Source organism: Myotis nattereri, assembly GCF_964212035.1.
Source record: "Myotis nattereri genome assembly, chromosome: 2".
NCBI lineage: Eukaryota > Metazoa > Chordata > Mammalia > Chiroptera > Vespertilionidae > Myotis > Myotis nattereri.
The window spans coordinates 46,954,161-46,968,969 of record NC_138076.1 but is presented as its reverse complement, the minus strand read 5'-3'; the positions used below and the strand labels follow the sequence as shown (position 1 = coordinate 46,968,969).

The 14,809-nt window shown below is 36.3% G+C and overlaps 1 protein-coding gene across 2 annotated transcripts in view; it reads left to right on the top strand.

Moving 5' to 3' along the window:
* Positions 1 to 14,809, top strand: part of GPC5 (glypican 5) — a 1,292,689-nt gene that overhangs the window by 231,444 nt on the left and 1,046,436 nt on the right. The gene's annotated exons all lie outside the window — the stretch shown is intronic.

Below are 14,809 nucleotides of genomic sequence, written 5' to 3'. Positions count from 1 at the left end.
GGCCACCGGTGAAGTTCACAGGATTCATTTTGGTAGAATAGCGGAGGCAAAAGCTGATTATTTTACAGAGAAATGGAAGAGAGAATTGTGGAGAATGATAACGTATAAATCCTAATTAATTTTGATACAAAGGGTTGCAGAAAACTGAGCAGAAGTTAGCAACAAAATTAGGGGTATGAAAATAATTTTAAAAAATATCTAAGTAATAAATCTCAGTCCCTGAAGGCAATTGGAAATCAAGTCTTGTCCTGAGTCTACGTTGATCTTTTAAAGTTATTTTCCTCCATGTCTGGTGTAGTTATCCTGGAGATTTTCCTGTTGATTTAGGTAATCTCTCACCTGGCCTATGACCTAGTATTTCATGATCATTATGACTAGGTTACCATCCCACTACCACCACAGCACCTTCCTGCTTCATTACCCCTGCTAGGACTCCTTTTCCAGCACATACCACTTGTGATGTCAACAGCTCAGCTATTTTCAACCTTTTTCATCTCATGGCTCACATAAACTAACTACTAAAATTCTGCAGCACACCAAAAAATATGTTATATATATATATTTTTTGCCAATCTGACAAAAAAACAAAACAACAACTAGGTAAATAGGTATAATTTTGATTCACTCATACTGGACTGCTATTGTTGTGTTGGCTGTTGTCATTTTTTAATTTGACAACCTAAGGAAAAAGGTCGATGCCCCTGACTAAGTAGTCAGGTACTGCAGGCTTTTTAAAAATTCTTTCGGCACACTGGTTGAAAATCACTGCTCTAGCTAGTTAAGTCTTTAAATGACTTTCCCAGGACTGACTGGCTATAGCTCCCAAGCAGGCTGGAACGTGGGAGGAAACTGGAACGAGATTGTGCAGTAGGGTTAGCCTGCCAGTTGTTGTAAGATTTACAATGTCTAAGTCACACAGAGCAACGCTCCTCATCAGCATCTTCTGAGGCCTGATTTTAGGGAAGAAGATGAAAGCTCTTGACTAATTCTTCCTAGTGTAGGCCACCTAGTCAGACAGTGTTGGATTTAGGACCTCAGATCATTTAAAGACCCATACTCGGGAGAACATAAGATTCCTGAAATTCTGCCAGGTTTAGTTTCCACATGCACAGGTTTTTCAGGCCACACGTTAGTTGACATGTGCTGTCTCATTCCATTATTAAACCAATATATACTCATCTACATTTTGAATATACCTATACTTTTCTCTACAAATACATGTGTATATTGTGTTTACTTTTATAGCATTTTTTTTCTTTCTCCTCATTTTATTTTGTTTTAAATAATAGGAAGTCATTGAAGTTGTTGATGCCAGGGTACTGCTGCAGCCATAACATTGGGAACCATGACTGAATCCAGATGTATTTCGTGCACTTACTATGAACCAGGAACTGATTGTATAATCACGGTAATTTGATGAAAAAGATTCTTAGATACCTTATTTATTTTTTATGGAATCTTATAGCTTGTGATGAGATGACTAAATGCAGTAAAATCACACTGTATGGAACAGTGTTTCATACTACAGAATAACTCTATGGCTTTTTTATAATATTTGGTGACATTTTATAAAATTGGAGCATGCATCAGGCAGGTTAATCATACTCGGAAAGATCAGATGTTCCTAAATGTATGCCTGTTGCTTAGCTCCTGTTTCAGCCAGAGCTGAAGCTTCCTGTGACATCATGTGACTCACCTCTGCGGAGAGTCTCTGCCTGCATGATTATTCCATTTGAAGCCTTTACCCCCAGGTAGTGGATGTGGCCCTTGTAGTAGGTGCCCCACACATCCCCTCCATGACTATCTGTTTGAGGAGTGGTTTTGTTTTTCTGTGTTGAGTTATATTTAGGGTGCTTACCACTCTCAGAGGCAAATTACTCTCCAGTGTTCCTTTTTCAAATTAAAAGTGATGGTGTTTTTCTAAATTTATACCCGCTCTCTGAACAGATTCATTCACTTTATATCCACATGATTTGCATTGCTAAACATTCATGTAAGTTTTTATGAAAACCAGGACCTACCAGTCAATGCCCTGCATTGAGGTTAATATCTGTGTGTTGCTTAGATGTTATAATGACTGAGACATACATTCTTTAGTAATTTTCATTTTCTTCACTGTTCAGATTTTACGTTAGCTAGGTATCCAGAGATGACACAAAACTGGAGCATTAACCGCAGGCTTTGCTTGCCATTCTTTACCTGTGGATTCTCTAACATGTGAATCACGTCGTTTCCTCAATTGATGCACATTTTCTGAAACTGAACTGGAAGGTCTCCACTTTATTTTCATATTATGCATGCAGTTAATTGCTATTTTGATTGAATCAGCTGAAGAATAAAAATGCCTATGAATCAAAGGAAATTATTCTCATTAGTTGTGAAACAAAGAAAGCAGTGGTTTCAGGAACAAATATTATTCAAAAGTATTCTCATTAAAATAAATTACTCTCTCTGGTATAATAAACTTCTCCAAAAGAGCAGCATCTGGCAGGATCATATAACTTACTGTAGCACAACATTTGGGATGAATTAAGTTACTTCATGTCACAAAATGCTTTTAAGGCTTCTCAGTATTTTTTCTTCATTTTAACTTATCTGTGATTTTCAGTTCTCCAATTAGATCATTTTTTACTTAGTGTTTCTTTAAAGGAATTGCATTGTGAGTATTATACGGAAGTACAGTCTCTTGAAGGTTAGAAATATTGCTGAGTAGCATTCATTTAAGCCCATGTGTGGAATGTGAATGTTTTTCTGTGATGGACTCACCTGTACAACTTTCCATATTAATAAGTGAGAAGGTTGAACTACAAGTGCAAAGACAAATGAGCTGTGGAAATGGACATTGAGGAAGAGATAGTCATTTGAGTGCATGTGTTTGTTAGCCACCCATGGGTAACCTTTATATCAATCAACAATTGAGCATAATTGAGTGAATTGTCATGTCATTGAAGAAGCATTCAAATTAAACTTAACAATGGCTCTTAAGGTTCGAAGGAATTTTAGAGGTCAGCTATCCTTTACTCTCTCCACCATCACAGATCAGTTGTTTAAATGACTCCTTTTCCAGGGCTCTCACTACTTTTCAAGGAAGCCCATTTTGTTTTCAGAAAACTTTTTTTAAACTGACTAGAGGCCCGTTGCAGGAAGATTCCTGCAAGAATAAGGCTTCCTGCAGCCGGAGCAAAGCAGAGAAGGGAGTGAAGCCGGCCCTTCTCTGCTGCCTCGGCTCTGCTCCTATGTCCACTGCCTCGGGACACTCCATTGGCGGCAGAGTGGTGAGGCTGGATCGGCCGCCAGAGTGGGCAGATCGTGCCTCGCTGCTTGCCCCTGCAGCCCCCAGACGAGTCAACAGGCCCAGACACTCCAGCAGCGATGGAGTGGCAAGGCTGGACCCGCCGCCTCTGGGACCGCCCCCCCTCAGGTCTTTCCTGCCACCTGCCTGGCCAACAGGCCTGGACACTTCAGCGGTGGGGCTGAGGGGACTGGGCACAGCCATCTTTGTGATGGAGTGACTATTAATTTGCATATTACTCTTTTATTAGATAGGATATACCCTCTATTTCCATTGTTCTCAGATCTGTAGAACTCTATATGAGGACCCATCTTCTATATAAGTGCCTTTAAATTTCTAAAAACAACTTCTACATACCCCCTTAGTTTTTTTACCTGACCCTTTTGGGTTTTTTTGTTCATTTGTTTGTTTTTTGTTATACAAATCACATAATACTTTATCTTTTCTAATTCACTAGACCAGACCATTCAAAATAATTTTGAATGTGATGATAGACATTATTGTTTTGTTCTTGATTTAAGAAAAAATGATGGAGGAGTGATGGGTGATGGGGTCTGGTGGAGAAAGGCAAAGAGGGGGAAATGGGGGACATCTATAATAACGTCAACATCAAAAAATAAATAATAAAAATGAAAGAAATGGCTTTAACATTACACCATTTAGAATTATGTTTGTTTTTGAGTAGTAGTCTGACATATTTAATTAGAGTTCTTCTATTCCTAACTTAGAGTTTTAATAACTTAGAATGGTGAAATTTTATTAGCTGTCTCTTTTGTACTTATTGATGTGTAATTATGTGACTTTTCTTTAAGTTGTTGACATCATTGATTATGATATTTTTATTTAGCCATCCTTGCCCCCTGGAATGAATATTTTCTGCCAGTGTACTATTTATTTTGTATGATGCTAATTCCAGTTATGAATTAACTGCATTAACTATAAGTAACTTGTTGCTAGCATATATATATATATATATATATATATATATATATATATATATATATATATGTTATATGTCTATGTTGATATATATTTATGTATATATATATATATATATATATATATGCTTTTTCTTTCATTCTATTTCATATTTCCCCCATGATAATGATTGCTCTTCATTTAAACTAAAACTATAATAGGTTTGTGAAAGGGCTATGACATATGAGTAGTGCAATTTGTATCATGCAGAAAGTGATATCTACATAGTGGTATATGTACATAGAAAAATATATAATTAGCAGCCTGATTGGGTCAGAGAAATTTCTGTATAAGATGCCATTTTCTCTTAAGGATGATTATGAATATTCCAGATAGAAAAAGATAGAAGAAAGGGAATGGGTGAAGGCTTGGAAGAGCCAGTTCTGAGCATCAACTGCATGTGCATTGAAAGCAGAAGGGGTGCTGGGGGAGGAGTTTGGGAGAGAGAGAGAGAGAGAGGAGTGGCCAGGATGAGAGTGGAAGAATAATTGGCCTGACAGAAAGAACGTGGTCTGTCTCACTCCAAGGTGATTTGACTCTTAAAGACACCAGGCAGGATTTTCCAATGCTTTTTAGAAATGCTGATTTCTGGACTCCATCTTAACCTACAGAATCTGAGTATCTTTATTAAATATTTAGAGGCCCAGTGCACAAAATTCATACATGGAGGGGGGGCCCTCAGCCCGGCCTGTACCCTCTCTAATCCAGGACCTCTCGAGGGATGTGTGACTGCTGGACATCCCTCTCACAATCCAGGACCGCTGGTGCCTAACTGTTCGCCTGCCTGCCTGCCTGATCACCCCTAACCACCTCTACCTGCCTGCCTGATCACCCCTAACCACCTCTCCCTGCCTGCCTGATCACCCGGAAACACCTCTACCTGCCTGCCTGATTGCCCCCTTACCGCTCCCCTGCCAGCCTGATCGCCCCAGCTGCCCTCTGCTGGCCTGATTGCTCCCAGCTGCCCTACCCTGCCGGCCTGATCACCCCCTAACTGCTTGCTCCCCTGCACTGGCCTGATCTCGCCCCTAACTGCTTGCTCCCCTGCTGGCCTGATCACCTCTAACTGCCTCTGCCTCAGCCCCTACCACCGTGACTTTGTCCAAAAGGAAGTCGGACATCTGGAAGATGTCTGGTTGACCAGGTCTAATTAGCATATTACCCTTTTTTTAGTATAGATTAACTTGAAGTAGCTTTTATGCATATTAGTGTTTAAGAAACTCTGCTATAGGGAACATTTGACTATTTTAATGTTCATAATGCTAGGTCATACCTGGTACTGCAGACTAATATTCTGTAGTGTATATTGTATGTGCATTTAACAACATACTGACAAAATTAGTTTTCACATAGCTTGAAAGCTGCACAGTACCCTGGGTAGCTACTTAGCGTAGTGTAACTTGTGGATTTTATTTAGTGTGTACTAAAATACCATTGGTCAAACTTTTCCAAGTGTTATTTTTTTTCTTGTATCCCTTCCCACATGCATAATCAATCCTGTCTGAATAAGTTAATATCTTCTAAGGAGTTAATCTTGCTTGTAATGTCAGCAATCAGCTAAACTTTTATATAGTTAGAATTATTTTTCTTTTCAAGTTTTCTATAGACCCAATTAATAAACTATAGCTTTCAGTTCTTTATTCACAGTCTTCACATTTACTTATAGTCTATGAGTTCTCAAGTTGATTTAAGGTCTCTAAACTGTCTTTAAAAAAGTGGCAAAACTTCTCAACAATTTTTAAAAAATATATATTTTTATATAATTCTGGAACATTACAACAGGCTTCATTCATGCTTTGAGGATAACTAAAGATTTTCTTAACAATAATGAGGCTTTTCAAAATGGTGTGAGACAAATTACATGGGGTGGGAAGATGTGGCTTTATTGAAACTACCAAGCTAGCTTTAAGTAATAGTTTTGAAAAGAAGCTGTTATTTGGTATGGCTAGCAAGTGAATTGGCTCTTAACCTTGTGAGATTTAGAAGAGGTAGGTAGAGGGACCACTACTCTTTAAGGCTGTTGATGGAATCAAGAATACCATCTATGTTTGCCTAAAACACTTCAATGTATATGAACAGGGAACAGCTTGTATATATGTAAGGTGAATCTGAATTAAAATTGAAAATAGAGAACGAAGTGCAATAATGGCAAGTGTAGACTACAACACAAGGTGGGAAAAGCTGTTGAAATAAAAAAAATGCTAATGATTGCATTGAGGTTTGAGAAAGACACAAGAAGCATCATGGATAATATTTTCAAAATAGAAGATAATATATTGGCATTCATAAGTACAAGTGCAATACAGAGGAAATGTGACTTAGTCCTTCTGTTAAGCTCCACATTGATTAATATTTTCCTAAATGACGGGTTCTACTTTTTAATGATTTTCAAATGTATAGATACATTTCCACACAGAAGCTAAGATCAATTTCCAATAAAACAAGTTTTTAAAAAATAAAAAGTTTCTAACTATAGCTTTATGACATTTGATGTAATAACTACAAAGCTACTATGTTTTGACTGAATTAAACATGTCAATGAGGTATGAGAAAGGCTCTAGAATAATATTATCTAAAATAATATTAATAGAAGCAAGCCTAAATAAAGTCCCTGAGATGATTATGGGGCATTGAGAGATGAACTTTAGTACATTGATCAAATGTTTTTGCATTCCTAATATACTGACATTTCAAAAGCTTTGACCTTGCTCTGAAAAATTGTAGCAATAATTTACTTAACAAATATTTGGGGGGTATTTATTATATTTTCATAAAGAAAATTGATAGTATAAATGATAATTATTTAAAATTTAGATTTTTAAAAGATATCTTTGGAAGCACAGTTGTTGTTTTTTTAAAATTAAACTTCTAGCAAGTTTATAAAGGACTGCCAACATTTCATAGCTTAATCACATAATTATGTTATCCTATGCTTTCTGCTTTTGACTATATTACTCTTGGAATATTTTCTGGTAACATTTTTGAAAGCAGGAAAGGATATTGTAGTAAAACAGGCTCTCTTCAGTCTGATTGATTTTGTGCTCTATAGCCCATTTCATTTGTCAGAAAGTATTGCAATTTTTTCCTCCTGCTATTTGGAAAGAATGTAATAGTCTAAAAGATTGCCTACCTTCTAAAGGAGTTTCTCTCTTGTCAGGGCAGGAACAGTATATTTATTAAACTGCCTGTAACTTTGGAGTGAATACTTCCAATGCATTTCTTCTCTGTGTGCTGTCCTATACCTGTAGGAAGCACTCAGACATGACACTTGGCAGTATGATCCGGCAGATCTGTAGGACCATGGCTAGGGTGCTCTAAAATCAGGAAATTCTAGAATGTCATTAAAACCTTTTATTTTATTTTTAAGTTCCCTAATATTAGGACATAAGGTGGTTAGAACTCATCAGCATTTTACTTTAGTATGAATTTGTATAGTGACTATGTTTGTATTGCCCAATGAAATTCTTTTTACTATAAAGCTAATAGAAACAAACAAATATATTCTTAGCAGTATACTGTAGACAAATACCCCAGGAACCATGATATGAGATACTAAGATACACACATTTATACTTCATCACTTGGTGAAAAAAAAAATCCACCTAAATTTTCTAGAAGAGGGTGTAAATGAAAGACATTTCTTAGACCAATAAATGTGGTCAATGACTTGCAGTGATTTGACACAATAAGATAAATAAACTTTTTTAGAGGGTACTAGAAGTTTTGCTTTTGTACATCTGTGGATTTTATACAGCTAGCTTTAAAAAGGAAAGATTGAGCCCTGACTGGTTTGGCTCAGTGGATGGAGCGTCAGCTTGCGAACTGAAGGGTCCCGGGTTCGATTCCAGTCCAGGGCATGTACCTTGGTTGCAGGCACATCCCCAGTAGGGCGTGTGCAGGAGGCAGCTGATCGATGTTTCTCTCTCATTGATGTTTCCAACTCTCTATCCCTCTCCCTTCTTCTCTGTAAAAAAATCAATAAAACTGTTTTTTTTTTTTTAAAAAAAAGGAAAGATTGAGACCAGTATAATTATGTAGTCAGAGGAACTGTAGGTCCAATTCATGCTAATTTAGAATGCCATGTGCTACTTGATAAAATGGCTTTTTTGGCACCTGCATATCCTTTTAGGCTGTTTGAAAACCATGCAATGTAAATAAAATTGTGTTGATTTGTTCAGGTCTATGGTGTTTTGACTTGCTCCTGGAGTGAACATTGTATGTAAGTAGATAGGTAAAAGGATGGATGAGACTTTCAGAATGCTCGCTATTGGAATGAGGAAAGAAAGGGCTGAGGAACCAGTAATCCAGGCTGGATGAGATAGATTTTTGGGCAATATATGGCAATAGGAAATATTTTTAAGAAGAAAGAATACTTATGATGTCTAATTAGAAATAGTAAATAAACGTCCCAGTACTGCCCCAGCGAATTTGGCTTAGTGGTTCTCAACCTTCTGGCCCTTTAAATACAGTTCCTCATGTTGTGGCCCAACCATAAAATTATTTTCGTTGCTACTTCATAACTGTAATGTTGCTACTGTTATGAATAGTAATGTAAATATCTGATATGCAGGATGGTCTTCGGCGAGCCCTGTGAAAGGGTCGTTCGACTGCCAAAGGGGTCGCGACCCACAGGATGAGAACCGCTGGTAGTGGATTGAGCATCGCCTTGTGGACCAAAGGGTCTTGGGTTCAATTCCACTCAGGGTTTTGAAAAGTCTGGCTTAGGTCTTAGAGGAACAGAAAGAAAAAAAATTACCCATAATGGATGTAAGAGGATCAATGGCACCAGATTTAGGGCCTAGAGCAGGGGTCCTCAAACTACGGTCCGCGGGCCACATATGGCCCACTGAAAACATTTATCCGGCCCTCCGGGTGTTTTTGGCGCCGCTGCCTGCTGCTTAGCAGCCGACTCATCCTGGGCCCGCAGTGCGCATGTGTGGCATGTGCGCCGCACTCTCCGACTCCCCTCCTTCTCTCTGTCTCTTGACTCCTCCTCTCAGTCTCGGTTGTGATCGGACGAGTCACGAGCTTGCCTGTGCAGAGCCTCCTGCTGCCTGAGGACCGAGGTAAGAACAAGGTAGGATTTATTTTTTTTTTTTGAAGTTAGGAGTTCTGTTTTTTTTTTTTTTTTATTTTGCAGTTAGTAGGGCCTTTTTTTTTTTTTTTGAAGTTAGGAGAGCCTTTTTTTTAAGTTTTGTTTTTTTACTTCAAAATAAGATATGTGCACTGTGCATAGGAATTTGTTCATAGTTTTTTTTTAAACTATAGTCCGGCCCTCCAACGGTCTGAGGGACAGTGAACTGGCCCCCCTGTTTAAAAAGTTTGAGGACCCCTGGCCTAGAGAAACCAGGAGAATGTGAGCCTTGAGAAGCCAATGAATCTGGTTAGGAAGAGGTTGGACCATCTTTCTAGAGATGAGGATGAATTTTGCAGTTAATAATTACAAATATTAGAGAGTCCTTAGCTGTTTTAACTCCAACACAACATATGTAGCGCTATCTCTTCATTTATTTTAGCTATATTAATAGTATTGGTTAATTTCCAAAAAAAGTAATTACAGTAGCTAAATTATGTTATCACATAATGGCTCAATGTGCTAAATTAACAGTGAAATCTTTCTATTTTATTTAGACATATAAATAAAGTTGTTTCACTTTTCTTTTGTTTTTGATTTAAGTATATACCAAACGGACCATTTTCAACTAATTTAAATAGACTTTCAGCCTATTTAAAAAGAGATAATATATGCTAATGGTTAAGAACCCAGAGTTTAGAGCCAGAGGCCTTGGATTGAAATCCAGGCTATGTCACTTTCTTTGTAAACCTTGGGCAGACCACTTATATATTCAGTGTTTCACTTGATTATCTTTATAATAATAACAATAATAATAATAATAGTTGTTGTTATTATTGTGGGTTGGAGAATCAAGGAAATTAATTTACTAAAAAAACCTAATGAGACATCTAGTTCATGGCAAATACATAGCAGAAGTGAAGGGTGACTGTGATAATGACTCTTTAATGTATTTGAGCATTTCTCACCTATAGACATTATGCAGGTACGGAGCATGTACAAGTTCATTTAATTCTCACAGCTACGCGATTAGATAGGTACCGAGTTCTGCTTTTGCTTAATCCCTTCACTTTTTCACCCAGCCCCCTAATCCTTTCTCCTCTGACAACTGTCAGTTTGTCCTCTGTATCTATGAGTCTATTTTGTTTATTTTGTTCATTAATTCCACATATAAGTGAAATCATACAGTACTTGTCTTTCTCTGACTGGGTATTTCACTTACCATGATACTCTCCAGATATATCCATGCTGTAGCAAAAGGTAAGATATTTATTTATTTATTTATTTATTTATTTATTTATTTATTTATTTATTTATTTATTTATTTATTTATTTATTTATTTATTTATTTATTTATTATGGCTGAGTAGTATTCAATTATGTAAATGTACCACAGCTTTTTGACAGGTGTGAGGTGATATCTTATTCTGATTTTAATTTGCATTTCTCTGGTGATTAGTGACATTCAGCATCTCTTCATATGTCTATTGGCCATCTGTATGTCCTCTTTGGAGAAGTTTCTGTTCAGGCCCTTTAATTGGATTGTGTTCTGTTTTGTTTTGTTTGCTTTTTTGTGTTGAGTTTTATAAATTCTTTATAAATTTTGGATATTTAATCCTTATCAGATGCATCATTGGTGAATATGTTGTCTTTTCATTTTGTTGATGGTTTCATTTGCTGTACAAAAACTTTTAGTTTGATGTTGTCCCATTTGTTTATTTTTTCTTTTATTTCCCTTGCCCGAGATCTATCAGAAAAAAATGTTGCATGAGAAATGTCTCAGATTTTTTGGCCTATATTTTCTTGTAGGATTTTAATGGTTTCACGTCTAACATTGAAGTCTTTAATCCATTTTCAGTTTATTCTTGTGTATGGTGTAAGAAGGTGGTCTGGTTTCATATTTTTGCTTGTATCTATCCAATATTCTCAACACCATTTATTGAATAGACTATCTTAACCCCATTGTATGTTTTTGCCTCCTTTGTCAAATATTGATTTACCATAAAGGTGTGGGTTTATTTCTGGACTCTCTATTCTGTTCCATTGGTGTATTTTAAAGGTTATTAGGAGATTTGATTTAAAATCTTCGCTCCACCATAATTCATGAAACAATCTACAGTGAGTTTTTTAGCAATTATGTTATCCTATATAATTAAAGGCTAATATGCAAATTGCCCACTCGTGGAACAACTGGTTGCTATGATGCACACTGACCACCAGGGGACAGACGCTCAACACAAGAGCTGCCCCCTAGTGGTCGGCGTGCTCCCACAGGGGGAGCGCCACTCAGCCAGAAGCCGGGCTCATGGCTGGCGTGCCTCTCCACCTCCCCAGCAGTGCTAAGGACCCCTCGGGGGATGTCCGACTGCCAGCTTAGGCCTGCTCCCCACACCAGCAGGTGGACATCCCCTGAGGGGTCCCGGACTGTGAGAGGATGCAGACTGTGCTGAGGGACCCCACCTCTCCTCCCAGTGCATGAATGTCATGCATCAGGCCTCTAGTATTGCATAAACACTTAATAAGTTCAAATTTTTGCTAAAATCATAAGCTGATTCTCAGAACATAAATGGTTATAAAATAATATTAAAAATAAATGTGAAGCACTATGATAGCCAAAATAATGGGGAGGGAGATGAGGGAGGAGAAAAGTTGAGAAAGCATTTTTCCATGCAGTGCTTTTCCTAGGAGACCAGATTAATTACCGGTATGTTAATTTTTGGTAGTGCAAATTAATATTCCACTCACTATATTTTGTATAGATGACTAATTTCTGAAGAATGATATTATAAATCATACTGCATAACATTGAAATATGTCATTAAATTAATATTCCAGAAAACATTTATTACACATTTTAGTTGATGAAAAAATTGAATAAACATGCAAATATTATAGAGATGAATTCAGTATAAACACTTCCAGACTGGAGAAATAGATAATTGCTGATTTTATTTAAATATGCATATTTTCAGAGTAGCTATAATGGTCTTCTGATAACTAAAGGCATTATTAAATGTGACTATTAAAATGATTAGAAAGTATTTTTATTTAAAATAAAGCAGAAGAATTACAGCTCATTGTAATGTATGGGTGATTAAAACTGTTTGAGAAATTACTCTTAAAATTACCTACATATCTTGTCATTTGTCTATAATTCAATTCAGAAAGATGTATAATCTCAGGCACACACTAGTTCTAAATTAGCAGTTTAGTAATGAAGTATCTGTTGTAGTAACACAATCTGTGACTTGAGAATTGTAATGCACAAAAATGTAAATTTACTGTGAACATTTCCAACCCAGATACACATTGTAAAACCATCTGATTATCCATGGTTGATATAATTTAATCTTTCTCCATCTATTTTATTGCTATGTTTGAGGATATCTGTGGTCTTGAATTGTAACACACTTTAAATTCTGTATCTTAAAATGTCCATATATCAAAAATAATAAAAATGTAAAAAGGTTCATAAAATGTCTGTTCCTGTAAGGCTGGTTAGGTTATTACAATAGTTATTTCATGATCATTGCATTTTGAAGTCAACTTTATCTTTAAAGCAATAAAAGCTCTATAAATATTAAATTTCTTCCCATTGCAAAAAGATACTTGTATATTAATCTTCACTGATTTAGCAATTTATCAAGTTTAGTTTTAAATCCCTATCATCTGATTTTATCTCCCCAGTTATATTTAAGTTTAAATCCTTGATTTAAGTTTTAATAATCATTGGTACATATAATAAAAAGTCTCTGAAGGGAGTGTGGGCTGGAAAAGGTTGAGATAAAACTACTTGTTATAGGTGTTTTATTATTTAAATTTCTCAGAAAGTTAATGTTGAAATTGGAGTAGATGCAGATAAACTTTATGCATTCCAACTTTACTTCTTACTTTATGAGATAAGGCATAATTTGATTTTCTCATAATGCTGGAAGAAATTAAGTTTTTATTCAATCAGCAATTAAATTGCAGTTTTTATTCAATCTACCACTCTCAGGAATTAAAAGGAAAGTTGGGGTTTGGCCTTGATAAACTTGATCTGATAATACTGAAAATAGAACTTATTGAAATTCTCAGTGAAAAACAACAAAAAGATAATTTTTTTTTCTAATCTATTGCTAAAATTCCTTAAGCAAGCTTAACAGATGCTTATTTATTTTCAAAATATATTACACTATCTAGCACATGAATAGAAAGCTATTACTTGTATAGCTTGAGTGAGTGGCATTTTTTATTTATTAAAACTTTGTAATTAAAGGAACTGTTTAGTGTCTCCTTAATAGTTAAGTAGATGTGATGAATTATTCAGCACCTAACCTACCTTGGGTTTATAAACTCAGATTATGTGAATTATTCTTTTGCATTGCAGCAAAATATTTTGTTCATTTGACAATTCTCAAAATTCTTGTCAAAATAAAAATATTAATTTCATAAATGGAAACACTCAACTCTATGGTAAACATAGTAGAACATTGTGATAATTTTGCAAAGTCAGAGTTGATATAACAATATTTGTAAATTAAGCTTCTGATTTTACCAACATTTATAAAAATTATTAACAAGATAATTCAATAGATTGGCTTTTAGATTGTTTAGTTTCTGATATAAGAGTTTTATATATTAAAATTTTATGAACCTATTAGAACCAAAACTTCACAAATGTTTATTTCTACACATTAGAAAGTGAAATGTATATAAAACAAGCATTTATAGTTTTTCTTATTGATTGGATTTAAGAAACATTTATGATCACAAATACATATAAATAAAAAATAAATACCTAACATATGTTCAGGTAATTCAATAACTGGAAAGTGTCAATATCAGGTTTAATAAAGATTAAAAGGAAAAATAACATATTGTGATGAGTTAATAGAATAGTGAAAACCAATTGCAAAATAGTTCATTTTTAAAACCCACTGTGTGTTAGCTATTCAGGATAGAATCAGAATGTTGATGTTAGAGAACATATAATGTCTCATTCAAAGGGTAATACAATCCTTTCTAATAAAGAGGGAATATGCTAATTGACCCTCACACTGTCACAAAGATGGAGTGCCCACAGCCAATAAGGAGGGAATATGCTAATTGACTGCCACTCCCTCAAAGATGGTGGAGCCCACAGCAAATATGGAGGGAACATGCTAATTGACTGCCACTCCCTCAAAGATGGCAGCGTCCACAGCCAAAGATGGCCGGCAGGGGAGGGCAGTTAGGGGCAACCAGGCCAGCAGGGGAGGGCAGTTGGGGGCACCTGGGTGGGCAGGGGCGGTCAATTAGGGGCAATTGGTCTGGCAGGGGAGCAGTTAGGCTTCTATCAGGCTGGCAGAGGAGTGGTTAAGGGTAATTAGGCTGGCAGGCAGAAGTGGTTAGGGGCAATCAGGCAGGCAGGTAGGCAGGTGAAAGGTTGGGAGCCAGCAGTCTGGGTTGTGAGAGGGATATCCTACTGCCAGTCGGACCTAAAC